This window comes from Colossoma macropomum, unplaced genomic scaffold (assembly GCF_904425465.1).
Source record: "Colossoma macropomum unplaced genomic scaffold, Colossoma_macropomum, whole genome shotgun sequence".
NCBI lineage: Eukaryota > Metazoa > Chordata > Actinopteri > Characiformes > Serrasalmidae > Colossoma > Colossoma macropomum.
This window is the reverse complement of record NW_023494785.1, coordinates 44,253,026-44,270,678: the sequence shown is the minus strand read 5'-3', so window position 1 is coordinate 44,270,678 and position 17,653 is coordinate 44,253,026.

Below are 17,653 nucleotides of genomic sequence, written 5' to 3'. Positions count from 1 at the left end.
GGCCCTTTATAACTGCTCTAGTACAACTTGTTGATGGAGGTCTGGCCTGTATGTCATTAATAAACATAAACATTTCAGATGATGCCACAGCCAAAGACAGCATAACTGTCCCCCTCCTCTCTGGGTGGGTAGGATGGTCCTCCATCTCCCCCCATCACTCAGCGTGATGCTGCCCAACATGCTAGAACGTTACTGCTGCCACATTATCTGATGTAGAACGGCATTTTGAGAAGATGTGGTGGAGATGTTGAGCTGGCCTTCAGCTGGGAGCATCATGGGTGGAACTGGACATGACTAAATGGGGTGGGAGGGGGTAAAACCCAAAAATTGTAGTTGTAATGCCCTTATTAAACCTTAATAAGCCAATTTTTGGTAACTACAACTAGTTGCTTATTATTGCTTTATTAGTCAGTAACTGTGGTGAAATAATGTTATTGGTGCAATACGCACTAATGTCTTTTGCACTCAATAGATGTCCATTATTATGGCTTTATTAAGACTTATTAAGCCAATATCTAGTAATTAACTGGCTGCTTATTACTACATTATTAATCAGTAACTATGATGAAGTAGCATTACTGGTGTAATACACACTGTGGTTTTTTGCACTCAATAGATGTTCATTATTATAGCTTTATTAAGTCTTATCAAGCCAACATCTATTAATTAACTGGGTGATTATTACTACATTATAAAGTAGTAACTATGGTGAATGAAGCATTTCCAGAGCTCTATTATTTGTGTAATACACACCATAGTCTTTTGTACATTAGGTGTCCATTATTGTGCCCCTATTAAGCCAAATCAAGCCAACTGCTGGTAAACAATGTATCAAGCCAATATCTGTTAATAACTGATCGCTTATTACTACATTATTAATAGTAACTCTAGGAAATTAAGCATTTCCAGAGCTTTATTTTTGTTTATGAATCATAATGTTTTGCACTAATTAGGTGTCCATTATTATAACCTTATTTTCCCAGATCCAGTCAACAGCAGATAATTAATTTATGAAACCAATATCTATTAATTAACTGGCTGCTTATTACTACATTATTAAGTAGTAACTAAAGCTTCTAGATTAAATTTGCTTTACTTAACTAAGCTGCATTCTCATGGAACAAATAGCAAAAAAGATGGATATGACAAAGGAGGCCTTGCGTTTATCTGGTTTCAAGAAATAAGTACAGGTCATTTTTACCTAAAATCTGAGAAAAGTGCTTAATGAAGTATCAGGCAGCCAGTTTATCAACAATTACTGCCTTGTTAAGGCTTAATATGCACATTACAAAGGCATTATAATGTCCCCCTTTAAGTATTGCCTAGTATCTTCACCAGCATTATTGTTTTCACTTGCCAAAATTATGGCTTCGTTCGAGAAAATCAATAACTCCACATGGTTTGTGATGATTTATGCAATTTATATGTAAATCTGAGCTCAACTCTACTGTAAGGCTTTAGTACTTTCCTCCATTTGGTTTCATTGTAACAGACAATATGCATCTAGTGTTCTGCCCAGTCAAATGGCCTGTGTGACCCCCCAGGATCCTGAGGGTAATTAGCCTAATGACACGCTCTGCCTCCTGCCAGTAGGGTCAGCCCCACACCAGCCACTAATCTCCATGCAGTCATTAACCTGGAGCCCACCGGAGCCCACCGGAGCCGCTAATACAGAGGGTCTCTCAGTGCAGTGGCAGGAAGATAAGCGACATGTTGTTCTTGGACATTACAATGATTCTCCTTTAACCTTCCCCTGCATGTCATGAAGCTTAATCTGGGCTGAACAGAGTCTTCTGCTAATCCATTTAACAAGCCGTCTGCCTGATGAAGTGTTTCAAATTGGATCAGAGCAAATGGCGAAAAGTCAGTTTTATCACTTATCATTTTTGCTCAGATTGGGCGACTGATTTTTAATAGAAACCACAAAATATGATTGGGAAGAAAAGTAAGAAAAGGACAAGCAATCAATGAAATTCAAATGGATACTGTTAGATGTTCCAGCAAAAAATAATTCCACCAAATTTTATCACTTTCGACCAATCACAACAAGTTCTTCAGCATCTTTCCTCATCATACATATTCTGATGGATATGAACAGTTGAAATCTTATCACACTGGTTTACCTTTAGTGCCATCGCTCCTTTTTCGCCACACAATATCTCAACAGTTGCTTGCTCAAAGTCTTGATGTTTCTCAGTATGCAGGTATATACAATTTGAAAATAGCATTAAAAATTTGCATATTATTAAACTCTTATGAAAACTCTGAATTGACTTGACTGAAATGTTTGCTGTACACTTAAAAAAAAAGATTCTTCCAGCCTTCTTTGGTAAAGACAGTGGTTCTACATAGAACCATGAACACTCCAAGAACTGAAATATGCCTAAAGTGTTCTTCAGATTGAGCAAGAATGTGTTATAAATGGTTCTTTATAGAATCTTTTTGAAAGGGGTTCTATATAGCACTATAGTTAATCCATTTAACAAGCCGTCTGCCTGATGAAGTGTTTCAAATTGGATCAGAGCAAATGGCGAAAAGTCAGTTTTATCACTTATCATTTTTGCTCAGATTGGGCGACTGATTTTTAATAGAAACCACAAAATATGATTGGGAAGAAAAGTAAGAAAAGGACAAGCAATCAATGAAATTCAAATGGATACTGTTAGATGTTCCCGCAAAAAATAATTCCACCAAATTTTATCACTTTCGACCAATCACAACAAGTTCTTCAGCATCTTTCCTCATCATACATATTCTGATGGATATGAACAGTTGAAATCTTATCACACTGGTTTACCTTTAGTGCCATCGCTCCTTTTTCGCCACACAATATCTCAACAGTTGCTTGCTCAAAGTCTTGACGTTTCTCAGTATGCAGGTATATACAATTTGAAAATAGCATTAAAAATTTGCATATTATTAAACTCTTATGAAAACTCTGAATTGACTTGACTGAAATGTTTGCTGTACACTTAAAAAAAAAGATTCTTCCAGCCTTCTTTGGTAAAGACAGTGGTTCTACATAGAACCATGAACACTCCAAGAACTGAAATATGCCTAAAGTGTTCTTCAGATTGAGCAAGAATGTGTTATAAATGGTTCTTTATAGAATCTTTTTGAAAGGGGTTCTATATAGCACTATAGTTTTTTGTACTGTTTCTATTGCAAATGGTTCTTGGAGTGTTCATGGTTCGTTGTCTTTACTAAAGAACCTTTGAAGAACCATCTTTTTTAAGAGTGTAGTTGCACATGAATAAGATTTCTTTCGGTAATAATGTTCGGCAACATTATTTTTTAAGGTTTCCTACGTATACACTTTATAACACATGCATAAGCATTGAATAACATTTATATAGCAATGTGTGAATAATTATGAACAGTTTATGCCAGTACTCACAAGACATGAGATGTTTTATGTAGAGAATGGTGATGTGTTGACAAAAGTGGTCTTAAACAAAAGTGACGGACATGCTTTTCTATTATAACACTGTTATGAAGTTATAACAGTTATGTTTTTTATAGAAATAGATCACTCAAGTAGAAAAATGATAATAGGTGATCAATTACTTGTGAATGATACTTTGTAATGGTGTTATTAATGGAAAAGATGACCATTGCTATAGTTTAAGTCCACTTATGTCAATATAGTTCACTTAATATTGCAAATACTGACATAAATGGCTCATAATGGCTTTATAAAGCTGTTATTCAGTGCTCATGCATGCATAATAAAGTCCCTATGCAAATAGCCTTGAAAGAAAATATTATTTAGTCTTTTTTAATATATTTAATTCCAGTAGAACCAATTGAATGTCAATTCAATGTACTATTTCCATTGTAGTCAATGGGATGGTGATGTTATTACATATAAACTTACCCTAATTGCTGTAACTGTTTTTATGTTTAAATTTAGCCAAACAACTTGTTTTGATCTGCTCTCTCTGGGCAGGCTGATGTATAAAATATATAAATGATATTTCAGTCATGAGACTTCCTTAATTTCACCACATTGAGCACAGTATTGTTAATACAGATGTGCTGGCAGGATCAGGTGGGTCAGACAGTGAAAGGTTGAAGTGCTGGTGTCAGATTGGGTCACTAATGATGTTAAAGGGATGTTAAAGGGACCCTGCTTTCAGGCCAGCCCCCAGGCCACCACCATAAAAAAGCCTTTGTGTTTATTTTAAGCACCTTTATTTTGAATCCCTGTCCAAAAAAACCTGAGGATGTGCTTTAATTGGTAGATAATGACTGTTAATAATTATATATGCACTGATAAATTACCACTTAAATTATTAACCATTTACCCTTAACCATCAGTGACATACAAATTATTAATTAAAGTTTAATTACAGTTTGTTAATAATTAGGTCATTGTTTATAACAACTCATTGACGATATAACTTGAAACATCAAGCATTTACTTGGATCTACAAAAACATTTCATAATTATGAAGGCGTCGTTTACATCCTGTTTTAAATGCTTCAGAAGTTATTTACAAACTTTTTATGCTGCCATGATTCACAAACTTTACCTTAATGCTGTGTGAATCACTATTAAGTGGATAATATATACAATTTGAAACATTAATAATCATTGATTACAACGTTATGACTTTATAACATGTTTATAACGTGTTTATAATGTGTTTATAAAGATATATTATGTTACTAATTACACTTACATTAATGAGATGCATGCCAGTGGATCTTTTAGTGTTCATGGTTCTATATAGAACTCTTGTGTGTACTAAAGAACCCTTGAAGAACCATCTTATATAAAGAGTTAGTAGTAAAACTTTGAAGGAAACCCATTTTTAAGTAAAAATGTTGACTTTTTCTTTTTTTCAGTTTAGATCATCAGCTAAATAGAAGAAGCTGAGTAATGAAAGCAAGGTGACATTAACTTTAAAGGGGAACATAATTAAATGGTCAGTCTTTCACCAGGTCATTCAGAGTGGTTTGGTGTGAAACGCTCCATTCTAGAGAAACCTACAGAGTCAGAACTGTTCACAGTGGTGGTGATAGGAACCAGACGTCCACCTCTAAAAGCTCCCTCACAGAAATTGTTATAAACACACTGCCTCATGTCTGAGACATTGTTTCACGGTAGTTTTATGATAAAATTTTTCATCTCAAACGTATTTTAACATTTATATGTATGGTGGAATGATATAAGAAGGGTGTTGTGAGGCAAAGAAAACTTACTAAACTTATTTTTTTGAGACTGACCACTATTTTACCATCATCAACAGTACATTTAACAACTCAGAAGACTCGTGTAGCTTCACTGGTGATTTTGGATAATAAATAAAATGGCTATATTTGCACTGTAGACATCAGGACGTCTAGTTCCCATCACCACCACTGTAAAGAAGTCTAAGTCGGTAAGTTTCTCTACAAACACACCAAACCACTCTGAATGACCTGGTGAAAGACTGACCATTTAATTATGTTCCCCTTTAAAGTTAATGTCACTTTGCTTTCATTATTCAGTGTCTTGTATTTAGCTGATGATCTAAACTGGAAAAGAATACTTAAAAATGGGTTTCCTTAAAAATTTTACTACTAACTCTTTACACACTCTAAAAAAGATGGTTCTTCAAGGGTTCTTTAGCACACACAACAGTTCTATATAGAACCATGAACATTCAAAGATCCACTGGCATGCTTTAATGGTTCTTTGCCTGGTGAAATGATTCTTCAGGTTGATTACTAATCACTTATGTTGAACCTTTTTGAAAGGGGTTCTTCTGTTATTATAAGCTTATAACAATAGCAGAACCCATTTTGGTGCTATATAGAACCATTTTTAAAAAGCTCCACACTGTCAAAAATGGCTCATCAGATCAACCTAAAAAATAGTTAATGTGCTAACAAGTAAATTAGTTTTATTGAATCTGAACGACTTTGTTTAAAACTCAACCAGAAGTTTTGAAAAATTAGTGGAATTCCCCTTTAAGGAGGTGTTAGTTTAGCTTATGAAGAATTTCAGTGATATCATTAAACATTCAGAGCCAGATTCAGTTCCATTTTCCAGACTGTCCTTAATAAATGTTCCTATACTCTCCATAGATCTTTAAAATATCATCTGTGTTTAAGAGAAATAATGTTAAATGAGTTAAAGTTGCAGATAAACTGTGTTTGTATGGAGGACGTCCTGGTGCTAAAACAAAACATTAATGATTATAAGGTCTGCAATGAAGGTTTCTAGGCTGCTTAGATACAAGTGGTTAAAAGTACTTCTGTTGGCAATACGCAGAATTTGAGTGTTTTGTACTTTCAGTGAAGGTTGAACATGTTGATGTAGAGTTATGCTACATTATCTAAGAAAAAAGAGTCAAGCTTTCAGCTTTTAAAGTGTCCTATTATTTTTAAAATCCAGGAAATGCATTAGCTTTGAGCATTTATTGGTTGAATATAAAAGTCTCTGAATGGAAAGGCCATATTAAGCTCTATTTCAATGTGAAAATGCAGTGGAAACAGGCATTTTAGGACATTTTAGGCTATTTATACCTGTGCTTTTACTTAAATATGACATTTAGATGTTTTATCCACCACTTTATTTCATGTTTCAGTTTCTTTATAAGCCAAATTCTCTGCAGTGCTTGTTTTCTGGAATATACACTATATATTCCGTTTCAAAATTCCTTTCTTTGCACATCAGACAGCAAAACTTGCATGTGTGTTTACTTTGATGCCACTGCTTTGAACCCAATAACTTTACTGCAATTCTCTTGTAAACCCAATAACTTTACTGCAATTCTCCTGTAGACCCAATAACTTTACTGCAATTCTCCTGTAGACCCAATAACTTTTCACCAATTCTCTTGTAAACCCAATAACTTTACTGCAATTCTCTTGTAAACCCAATAACTTTACTGAAATTCTCCTGAAACCCAATAACTTTACTGCAATTTTATTCTCCCAGTAAACCTGGCTATTTACACCTCTGCTTTTACTTAAGTATTATATTTGGTTGCTTTATCCACCACTTCACTTCATCTCGGGACACTGTGCTTCAGTTTTATTTTTACCAGCCATTTTCTGTGCAGTGCTTGTTCTCTGTAATAAACACTATATTTTTGTTTTTTATAATTCCTTTCTTTGTACATCAGGCAGCAACACTTGTGTGGGTGTTTACTTTGCTGCCACTGCAGCACTGTTCCCATTAAGGAGCCTTAACTGCTCCATCTTCCCGTCTGCAGCGGTTTCTGTGAGTTAGCTCTGAGCTATGTCCTGGGGAGGCTGTGGCGCTGTTTCAGCAATTCCTGATTGCCACTTTAATAAAGCTAATAAAGCAGGCCCTGATAGCGAACATAATGCTGCAGTGTTCCGTGTCCTAGCCTCCAGTGATCTCTGCGGGACGTCCCGTTAGACAACCCCGTATCTCTTTGTGGAAATGTGGAGGATGATATCCAGTCCTGACTTCTCTCAGCGCTCAAACGCCCGTCCCCAGGGTGCTGGCTCCGGCCGCGGGGAGCTGAACCTGGCTGCCGCTGACCCGGGTACTAAATCAAGTTCAAAGCACAGCTCCGCACGCTTGCAGGTATTGCGTTACATGTGTACTGTTGAGAAAGGACTGGCCTGCCTGGGGTTTGGTCCACCTCTGGACTCCCCTTTTGACTCCTCCTCACAGCATGAGCTTAGGCTGCAGGACATGACCTCGAGGACATACTGAATTTCTGCTCAAAACCCAATAAACTTCTTGCATTTCTAATAACTGTACTGAATTTCTGCTCTAAACCCAAAAGCATTACTGCATTTCTGCTCTAAACCCAATTACATTCTTGCATTTTTGCATTAAACCCAACAACTTTACTGCATTTCTGCTCTAAAACCAAAACTTCACTGCATGTTTGCACTAAACTCAATAACTTCACTGCATTTTTGGTCTAAACCCAATAACATTCTTGCATTTCAATTCCAAACTCTATACAAGTACAGCATTTTGTATCTAAATTCAATAATACAGTAGTTTTGATCTAAACCCAATAACTTCACTGCAAATCTGCTCTAAACTGAATAACTTTACAGAAATTCTGCACTAAACCCAATTATTTTATTGCATTTTTGCTCTAAACCCAATAACTTTACTACATTTTGGCCCTAAACCCAATAACCTTATTGCATTTTGGCACTAAACCCAATAACCTTATTGCATTTCTCATTTAAACACAATAACTTTACTGCAGACTCTGCTCATGTTACCTTGCCAGCTGATTTTGTTTCCATTCCTGAGCGTGAAGAACTGGACTGTGGGCCCCCATTGTTATTAAGAGGTAAGAAGTACCACTGTGTTATAGTATATCAGCAAATCTAAATCAGGGAAGCCTCGTTTACTAAAACTGTGAGATTAAACAAATCTCTGCAGACAGAAGGAAACCTTGAAAACGTCATAAAAGTGGTCCCATTAGGTCACTGGCAAGAGTTGCCTTAGACGGACGTCTGAAACCATACGGTCTTTCTTTTCCAACTGCACATACCGCACGGCTGATAAGACGAAAGTATGCAGCAGTGGACAACGGAGAACAGAGGCATGGCGGAACGTAACGCTGTTTTAGAGTTCAGTCGCCTGGCACGGCTGATCCCGGCGATAGGGCAGGCTGAAAAACAGGGACACTCACGCGAAGTGTGGTCCAGGCCGCAGCGTGAAGGCCTCTAGCAGAGCAGCGCTATGGCACGCTAATTACTGCCTCTACAGCTCATGCTACACCACATTAACTTCCTATGGGCTGCAGCTCAGTGCTAACTACCAACCCTGCAGGAAAACTCAACGGTTCCTTCCTCATCGCCATCTCGCTCACGGCAGCATTAGTTATATGATACGTGGAGGAAGGAAAGAGGTAGTCATGGCTAGCCTTAAATAGCTGCATATCGCTGCTGTCGGAACAAAACAAAGCTCCAGTTTTTACATTTTTCAGTTTTGACATAATTTGAAAATACTTGTTGCCCTTTACACTGTATGTAAATTTCATGATGAATGGACCAAAAGAAATGATGCAAAATGACTTGCAAAAAGTCTGGTTCCATTGACTTCCATTAAAAGTAAAGTGGTTTTTTCCTTCTGCTGTAAAGTCACCATTTTGGAGGTACGAGGTTTTGTTCTGACAGTAGTGACATATTCTGATGCTTTTTCTGCCAGATTTTTGTCCTCTAACTTGTCCTGCAGTTTTCAGGATATCGACACCATTACAAATCCAGAACGTTCGGTCAGATTGGGAATGGTGTGCTTGTACACAGCTTTTTGATCTGACATATAGTTTCCATACAATCTTTGTTTAATTATTCATTTTTTTCCCATAGGAATCTACTGTATTTCTGCTCAACCAAAAGACACTGTTTCGCATATCACTGCTGTCGGAACAAAACCTTATCTCTCCATTTTTTACATTTTTCAGTTTTTGACATAATTTGAAAGGGTCTGTTGCCCTTTACATTGTGTGTAAATTTCATAGTGAATGGACAAACAGAAATGGCCCAAAATGACCTGGAAAAAAGTCTGGTTCCACTGACTTACATTAAAAGTAAAGTAAGTTACCATTTTGGAGATTCGAGGTTTAGTTCAGACAGCAGTGATATACTATCTCAGGGCAATGGTTTTCTAACCTGCACTCATTTATTCGTCATTTTTTTCATCCCTCTTTCCTCTCATCCCATAGAGTACCATTAATCCCCCCCCACACACACAAGCCCTTATATTTCTTTACCCAACAGCTAACAAACTGCATGCGCTCACTCAGTGCAGGTCCTCAAGCTCTACTGCACAGCCACACTGACCTGCACTCCTCTATGTGTCGCTTTTTCATCCCGCGTTCCTCCCATAGAATCTCATTCATGTTCAACAACACCTAGCAACCACTTGGCAACCCCCTGTATGACATGGCAACCTCCTAGCAACACCTTAGCAACCACCTGGTACACCTTGGCCTGTTTACTTATTTGATATGTAAAACACTTTGAGTGGTATTTGAAATCTGTGGAAGGTTCTGCACAGATAAAATTCATTATCATATAAATTTATTAAATATATCACAATCTAGCCTTATTTATATTGTTCATAAAAAACATTAAATGTTTTTTTTCATTGCTCCAATTTAGTGCAATTTAGAGAAGAAAGTAAGGTTAAATAAATAAATAAGTATTTTTTCTTTCAAAAATTACTAAAATCTTTTTACAAAAAAACAACAAAAATAGAAAGCGGTGATGTAATTACTTTATTATTAATTAGAATATTTTTTCTGTTTATGTTAAATATTTTGGCTGCTAACTTTTTAAATATACATTAATGTTTAGAATTAATTCTTCTTCTTTTATAATATCTCCTATCACCTATTGATCTCCTATCAATAATCAAAGTTATTATGAGAGCAGCTATATTTTAGCAGTAAATGAAGACGTTATTGTTTCATAACATACATTTTTTATTTCTTTTACTTTTATTTCTACACGAGTAAGAAAAATAAACTGAAAGTTTTATAAATAAATAAAAAAATAAATAAAATTTCTTTTAAAAGAAGAAAAAAAAATTTGGAGTGACAGATATTTTTATTTATTTACTAGAATGTTCACATCTATTTATGCTATTTATTCACTGCTATCACAGATCTAACACAACTAAGCCTTACTAATGCGGATCTCTGGACAGTTCTCACTTCTCCTGTGGTGACCTTTAACCCCGGTGCCTGAAAGCAGGCCGAATGCCCACAGAACTCATAAAATGGCAGCGCTCCTCCGCAGTAAAGTGAGCAGTAAAGCGTGCTAATTAGAGTTTCCATGGCAACCATGCCAAACAGCGCCGCCCGTGCCGAGAGCGTTAGGCCACTTCAAACGCGAGCGGCGCGCGAGAGGCCCTGTTTCCAATTAGAGCCACTTCCCCAAAACGCAAACTCAGGAGGAGAGAAAGAGGCGAAGTGAGAACCGGGCAGAGCTGGCTGGACCGCCGCTCTGGATTCCATTACTCTCAATCATCTTATCTGTTTCCTTTCAAAGGCCGGACCCGAGGGGGGTGGGGGTGGGGGTTTGGAGGGGCAGCAGTCAGGCCAACTTTCTGGCGTGTTGAGACTGTGCTCGTAGAGCCGCCCGCCAAGTGGGTCATTACAACACTCGGACCCCCTGCCTGAGGTCATCAAATATTTGTGCGTTTTTGTATATAATTTTTTTTAATTTTAACACCAAAAAGTTATGATTTTTTCCTTAATCACTTCCACCTGAAGCTGTAACTCTATATTTTTGATAATACCAATCTAATATACATTTTTAATCAATAACAATAATGAACAATAATTATAACGATAATAAGGAACACATATTGGAGGTTGATTAACCCCTTAAAATCCCAGGCTTATTACATACTAACACTCATTTTTCAGTAACTACAGGGACATTAATGCAAACTGCTTGAGCTACACTCTTAAAAATATGGTTCTTCAAGGGTTCTTTAGCAAAGAAAATGGTTCTATATAGAACTATGAACACTCAAAGAACCATTTACGTGATTAAGTGGGTCTCTGCATGGTGAAATGGCTCTTCAGACTGATGGAGAATGTGTTGTATATGGTTCTAAAAAGGCACCAAAAAGGGTTCTTCTTTTGTTACAAGCTTGATATTCTAGCAATAGCAGAACGCTTTGTGGTGCTATATAGAACCCTTCCCAAAAACCATCCACAGCACATTCTCCATCAGTCTGAAGAACCATTTCACCATGCAGAGAACCATTTAATCATGCAAATCGTTCATGCAAGTGTTCATAGTTCTATATAGAACCATTTTTTTGTTAAAAAACCCTTTAGTAAAGAAAGTGGTTCTATATAGAACCAAGAACATTCAAAGAACTCTTTGCATGAGTAAAGGTTTTTCAGATTGATGAAAAATGTGCATGAACGTGTTATAGACGGTTCTATATAGAACCTTTTTTAAAAGGGCTCCATATAGCATCCAATATGCTTCTTCTATTCTTACAAACTTGACACTGTAGCAATAGAAGAACCCTTTTGGGTGCTACATAGAACCATCTGCAAAAAAGGTTCTATATAGAACTATCTACAGCACATTCTCCATCAGTCTGAAGAACCCTTTCATAATGCAAAGAACCCTTAATCATACAAAGGGTCCTTTGAGTGTTCATGGTTCTATATAGAACCATTTTCTTTACTAAAGAACCCTTGAAGTACCATCTTTTTTAAGAGTGTAGGCCATCATGAAGACTGACATAAACCTACATAAACATTTATAAACACTTTCTGTATGAGGTGTCATCTGTCATAAAGGCTGAATTTGTCAGACAGACATAACATGTACACTATATGGCCAAAAGTATGTGGACACCTAACCATCACACCTATTCACACCTACTTGAGCTTGTTGGACATCCTATTCCAAAACCATGGGCTTTAATATGGAGTTGATTATTTTAATCAGAGGTTAAAAAGTGTGAAGTCGTCAACAAATCAGGTTGCATCACAAATTCAAAACCAATTCATGGTATTTTGACTGTAAAAAACATTTACAGCAATTCCAACGATTCCCAACGATTCCCAATAAGAGCTCAGTTTATCCTCATTAAGTTGCTAAAACAGGTTGAAACTGACCTGAATATTCTGAGCTTTTTATGTTCTTAGCTAACAAAAAAAAAGATCTTCACTTTAGAACAGGACGCAAATTGACACACTGAAAACTTGAAGTATAATTGACTTATTAAACTCTTCTTAGCTCTGATGCAGTTAACTCCAGAGCCCAATTATACACTCTTCAAAAAGATGGCTCTTCAAGGGTTCTTTAGTAAAGAAAATGATACTATATAGAACCATGAATGCTCCAAGAACAGTGTGCATGATTTAAATGTTCTTTTCATTGTGAAAGTGTTCTTCAGATTAATGGAGAAACTGCGGTAGAACCTATATATACCTATTTATAGAACCTTTTTGAAAAGGGTTCAATATAGCACTGAAAAAAACAATGACTTAATAACATGATTACTGCGCATTATTACAACTAATGATGTGATTATTAGAGATTTTTTTACATAAGTGCTCTTTTGTAACTGTGGACAGAAACTGACAAGAGAACTTCGAAAAATAAGTAATGTTCTATAAAAACACAGAGGAACACTAAGAGCATAACTTAAAAACAAAAACGTCAAATGACTTTTCTTTTGATATTAAACAAAAATTAAAAAGAAGTGTAACTTATATAGTATATCTTATATATATATAAGGATAATATATACATATAGATATAAAATAAAAGAAAATGTAAAAACAAAACCTGCACAAAACCCTTTGATCTGAAGTACATTTATTTGCTGTGGTTATATTAAAATGTTAAACCATGATATCAAAAGAAAATTTAAAAACAAATAGAAGCAAAAACTTGAAACAACTTGTATTTTAGGTCAAAAGCTTTTGTGCGATTTTCTTGTGATATAAAATAAAAAAATAAGTATTAATTATATATATATATATATATATATATATATATATATATATATATATATATATAACAAAATTGATATAAATATGAAAGAAAAACTGCCAAAAAATCTGTTTTCTGCTATTTTCGTTTTGTGAGCTAATTCACAAATATAGCATGTAAAAATATTTCTTGAATGACATTTTATTAGCTGACGTTGTGCTGAATCTGGGGATCTATAACACTTAAGATCCTTTCCAAAAAAACAAAAGTTCAAAACGTAAACACCTGCAAAGGTGGAAGCGCGTCAGTGTCGGTCTTAAAGGGTTAAACATTTTTTTGGCACAGTTAAATGGTTCACCTCTGTGATGGAGAACCTGTACAGTTCTTTAAAGAAATGTGGACTCTGTCCTTCTGCTTTTAGATTTACAGCTCGGATACAATCAGCCCGGCCTTATCTCTCCTCTACCTCTCTCCAAACACACCGACCGTCCTCAGACATTTATTCCAGCGCGACTTCAACTCTAAACACAAAGTCTCGTATTTCAAAACTGTTGCACGCAAGCTTTTACGGGCTCCGTTCCTAGAACCCGTCCAGTGCTTCGTCTTCATCAGCAGCGTCCCAGTGATGAAGGGAACGCCTGCTCATGCTGATATAGTGTATTAGATGGCAGTTCAAAGCACACACCCTGTAATTATATATAACCGCCTGCTCGTTTAGACCACCGCATCCCCCCACACACGTTATTACTCTTACTGCGGTGTGAGGACGTTTCTCAGCGCTGTGTCCTTTGTGTACTGAGCAGATAAACTTTCAGAACATCTGCATTTAGACTAAATATGTTTAGGGACTTATTACAGGCTGAATTACGTCGAATTACCCGTCTGACTCTGTCAGTCAAGACTGTAACGTTTAAAGTCTTTAGTCTTTGAGGAAAGTTTCATTTTTGCAGGCTGTGAGTTTAGAATGTGAAACCAATCCAGCATATGAGATGCTTTTCCACTGCGTGGTGCGGCTCGACTCGCCTTTGGTGCCAGCTATTTCATTTTCCACTGCAGATATAGCGCCCCCTTAATGTAGATGGTTGTCATGGCGATGCTGCATGAAACTGCCGTGACGTGACAGAGACCAATTTTGTTCAGAAGAGGCTGATGAATGAAAGGCTGCTGGAAAACTACACTGGAGTTCAGACGACTCTACTGACGATTCTACCAACTCAAAGGCGACGCGAGGGGCTACGCTAACCTCGTAGCTAACGTTAGCATAGCACATCTCTGATCACTCAGCAGTCTGCAGACTTTTTACATCACTTTTTGGTGTCGGTTCAGCTCATCTGTAACCTTGATGGAGGTGATATGAAAACTAGTACCAGATACCAGGTACTAGATTTGCCTAATGGAAGAGATGATATCAAAAATAGTACCATGTACAAGGTACCAGGTACTAGATTTGCCTAGTGAAACAGCAAAAAAGGCAGGTAGAGTCGAATGGAGTCGAGACAGTCTTTTAGAGTTTTTATGTCACCTTTTGGTGTCGGTTCAGCTCGCTTGGAACCTTGTAGTAGGTGATACGAAAAATAGTACCTGGTACCAGATACCAGGTACCAGATTTGCCCAGTGGAACACGCCGGTAGAGTCGAATCGAGTCAAGACAGTGCCATGCAGTGTAGAAGCAACTTTACTCATTTGCGTAGTTTCCATCAGGTTGGCAACACAGGCAGGGTAAGAGGTCAACACATGTGTCTAGTTTTTGTCTCAGTGTCCAACACCTATAAAAATAGTATGTATTTCACCCAAATTCTCTTTTCACATCAGAGCTCAGACGACAAGACGATTGTGGCTACTTAAAGGCAACACAAGAGGCTATGCTAACCTCGTAGCTAACGTTATCATGTGTGTTTAGCCATTCTCTCTGATTACTCAGCAGTCTGCAGAGTTTTTATGTCACCTTTTGGTGTCAGTTCAGCTTGTTTGGAACCTTGATGGAGGTGATACAGAAAATAGTACCAGGTACTAGATCGAACACCAAAAAAGGCAGGTAGAGTCGAGTCGAGACGGTACCATGCAGGGGAAAAGCAACTTTACTCATATGTGTAGTTTCCACTGAGGTTGGCAACACAGGCAGGATAAGAGGTCAAGGCTTGTGTCTAGTTTTTGTCTCAGTGCCCAACACTAATAAAAATTGCATTAATGTATGCATTTCACCCAAATTCTCTTTTGATGTAAACTGGGCGATCCTGATCCTGGGTAGCGCTTACATAAGCAGTACCCTCACCAATCACAGGGCTCATGTGGTTTGTCCTGCCCAGCTTTAACCTCCTGTTATCCTCAAATTTACAATCATCGTTTACTATCCCTGGGGTCAGTTTCACCCCAACAATTCAAACCTCTGGGAAACATCAAAGTTGTCGTGTGAATTATGTTTTCCCTCCCCCAAGTCGTGTGAACTAACAGTGGTTCTCACGCTACTACAGGTGTGGTTATGTTAGTTTAGGGCCCTGACGCAGGGGGAAGTTTTTTGAAGATTATAAAATTGCATGTTACAGTGACATCAGTATCATCCACAACAACCAAAACGAAACAAATGTGTGTAAAAACTGTTGATATTTGTTATGTTTCATACACCTATGCATACAAAATGTGCAAACAAATGAAGCAAAAAAATATGTCTCATTTATTTAGAGACATTAAACATTGAATGGGGTCAAATTTACCCCAAAGATAACAGGAGGGTTAACAAATCTGTGTTTTCTAGGGTCTCTCTGTGTTCACTAGAGCAAAAGCTAACCACCAAGCGAAAGCCAACCTTGCATGCATTACTGAGACAGCAAGCTAGCTCATGTGTCTGTTTGTCGCATGTCAATCTAATCATTAATTTGTTCATCAGGCCACACCAGCATTAAAGATCCAGCGGTAAAGTGAATAAGAACCTTCTCTAATGCCTTGGATACACCAATCCTAACAGATTATAAAAGACTGGGCATCTCACACTATCCCACAGCTTTCTGCAGATCTTTTGGGTGACTGAAATATTGTGGATTGCACACTACTCAATTTTTAAGTTGTTGCTGAACTGAACTGAACTCACCGAACTAGTGCGAACTCTCCTGTTACTAGGCGACGCAAATAAACAAACATGTAGTGGCTGAAGTCTCTGTAGTTACAGAATAATAAGTAGTAAATCGCCGTTGTTAGAAGAAAACCTCGTATCTCCATTTTTGTTGTTTTGCAGTTTTTGACATAGTGTGAAAATACCTGTGTAAATTTCATGATGAAGGGACCAAAATAAACAGCCCAAAATGACTTGGGAAAAAGTCTGGTTCCATTGACTTACATTAAAAGCAAAGTAAGTTTTTTCCTTTTATTGTAAAGTTACCATTTTGGAGATACGAGGTTTTCTTCCGTCAACAGCGAAATAGTGTGTATTATGGCTGGGATTTTGAACTGAGGCTCATGGACATAAAGATGTTGTAGCTTTTAGAGTTTGAGATGTACATAAACCTGACTGCGCTCACGCCTTGAGCTCAGTTCATTAAAAGGCATCGCTACACACGTGAATGTCATTTTGACATTTTCTTTTCTTTCCTGCTCTCAGTTTTCATTGGCTGTTGTAGGAGAAATCCAATGTTTGATAAACTCTGACTGGTCTGAAGTGAGATAAGACGGCAAAAAATCTGAGTCTGCCCCCCTCACAAGCTATTAGACTCTCTCTCGACGTGTCAACTCTGACTGCCCCAAAATCTGCATACTTGAGCTGACCAGCACAGTCTTGGCCAGACTGAGAACGAGGGCTAAAATTGGGCTAAAAGTTTTGTAGAGTAACCCCAGCTTAAGATGGACAATGTTCTAAAGCCTTGGATTTACTATCCTCATGGATTTAAAAATGTGATCAGTGTGGAATTTTTTAGAGTTTTAAATGTACATAAACTCGATTGTGCCTTAAACTCAGCTCATTAAAAGGCTTTGCTCCACATCTGAGAGACCTCTTGCCATTTTTCTTTGTTTACTTGCTGTATTTTCTTCTTCCATGCTCTCGGTTTTCATTGGCTGTTGCAGGAATCTGTTCAGATTGAGTCGTTGACCAGTTTACACTAGATTACACTCAGAGTTGGGCTGAAAAAGACAAATGTTTGATAAATTCCAACTGGTCTGCACCCCTCAAACACGACTCGATTCTCTCTCCAACTGTCGTCTCTGACTGACTCAAAATCTGCAAACTAGAGGCAACTAGCACAGTCTCGGC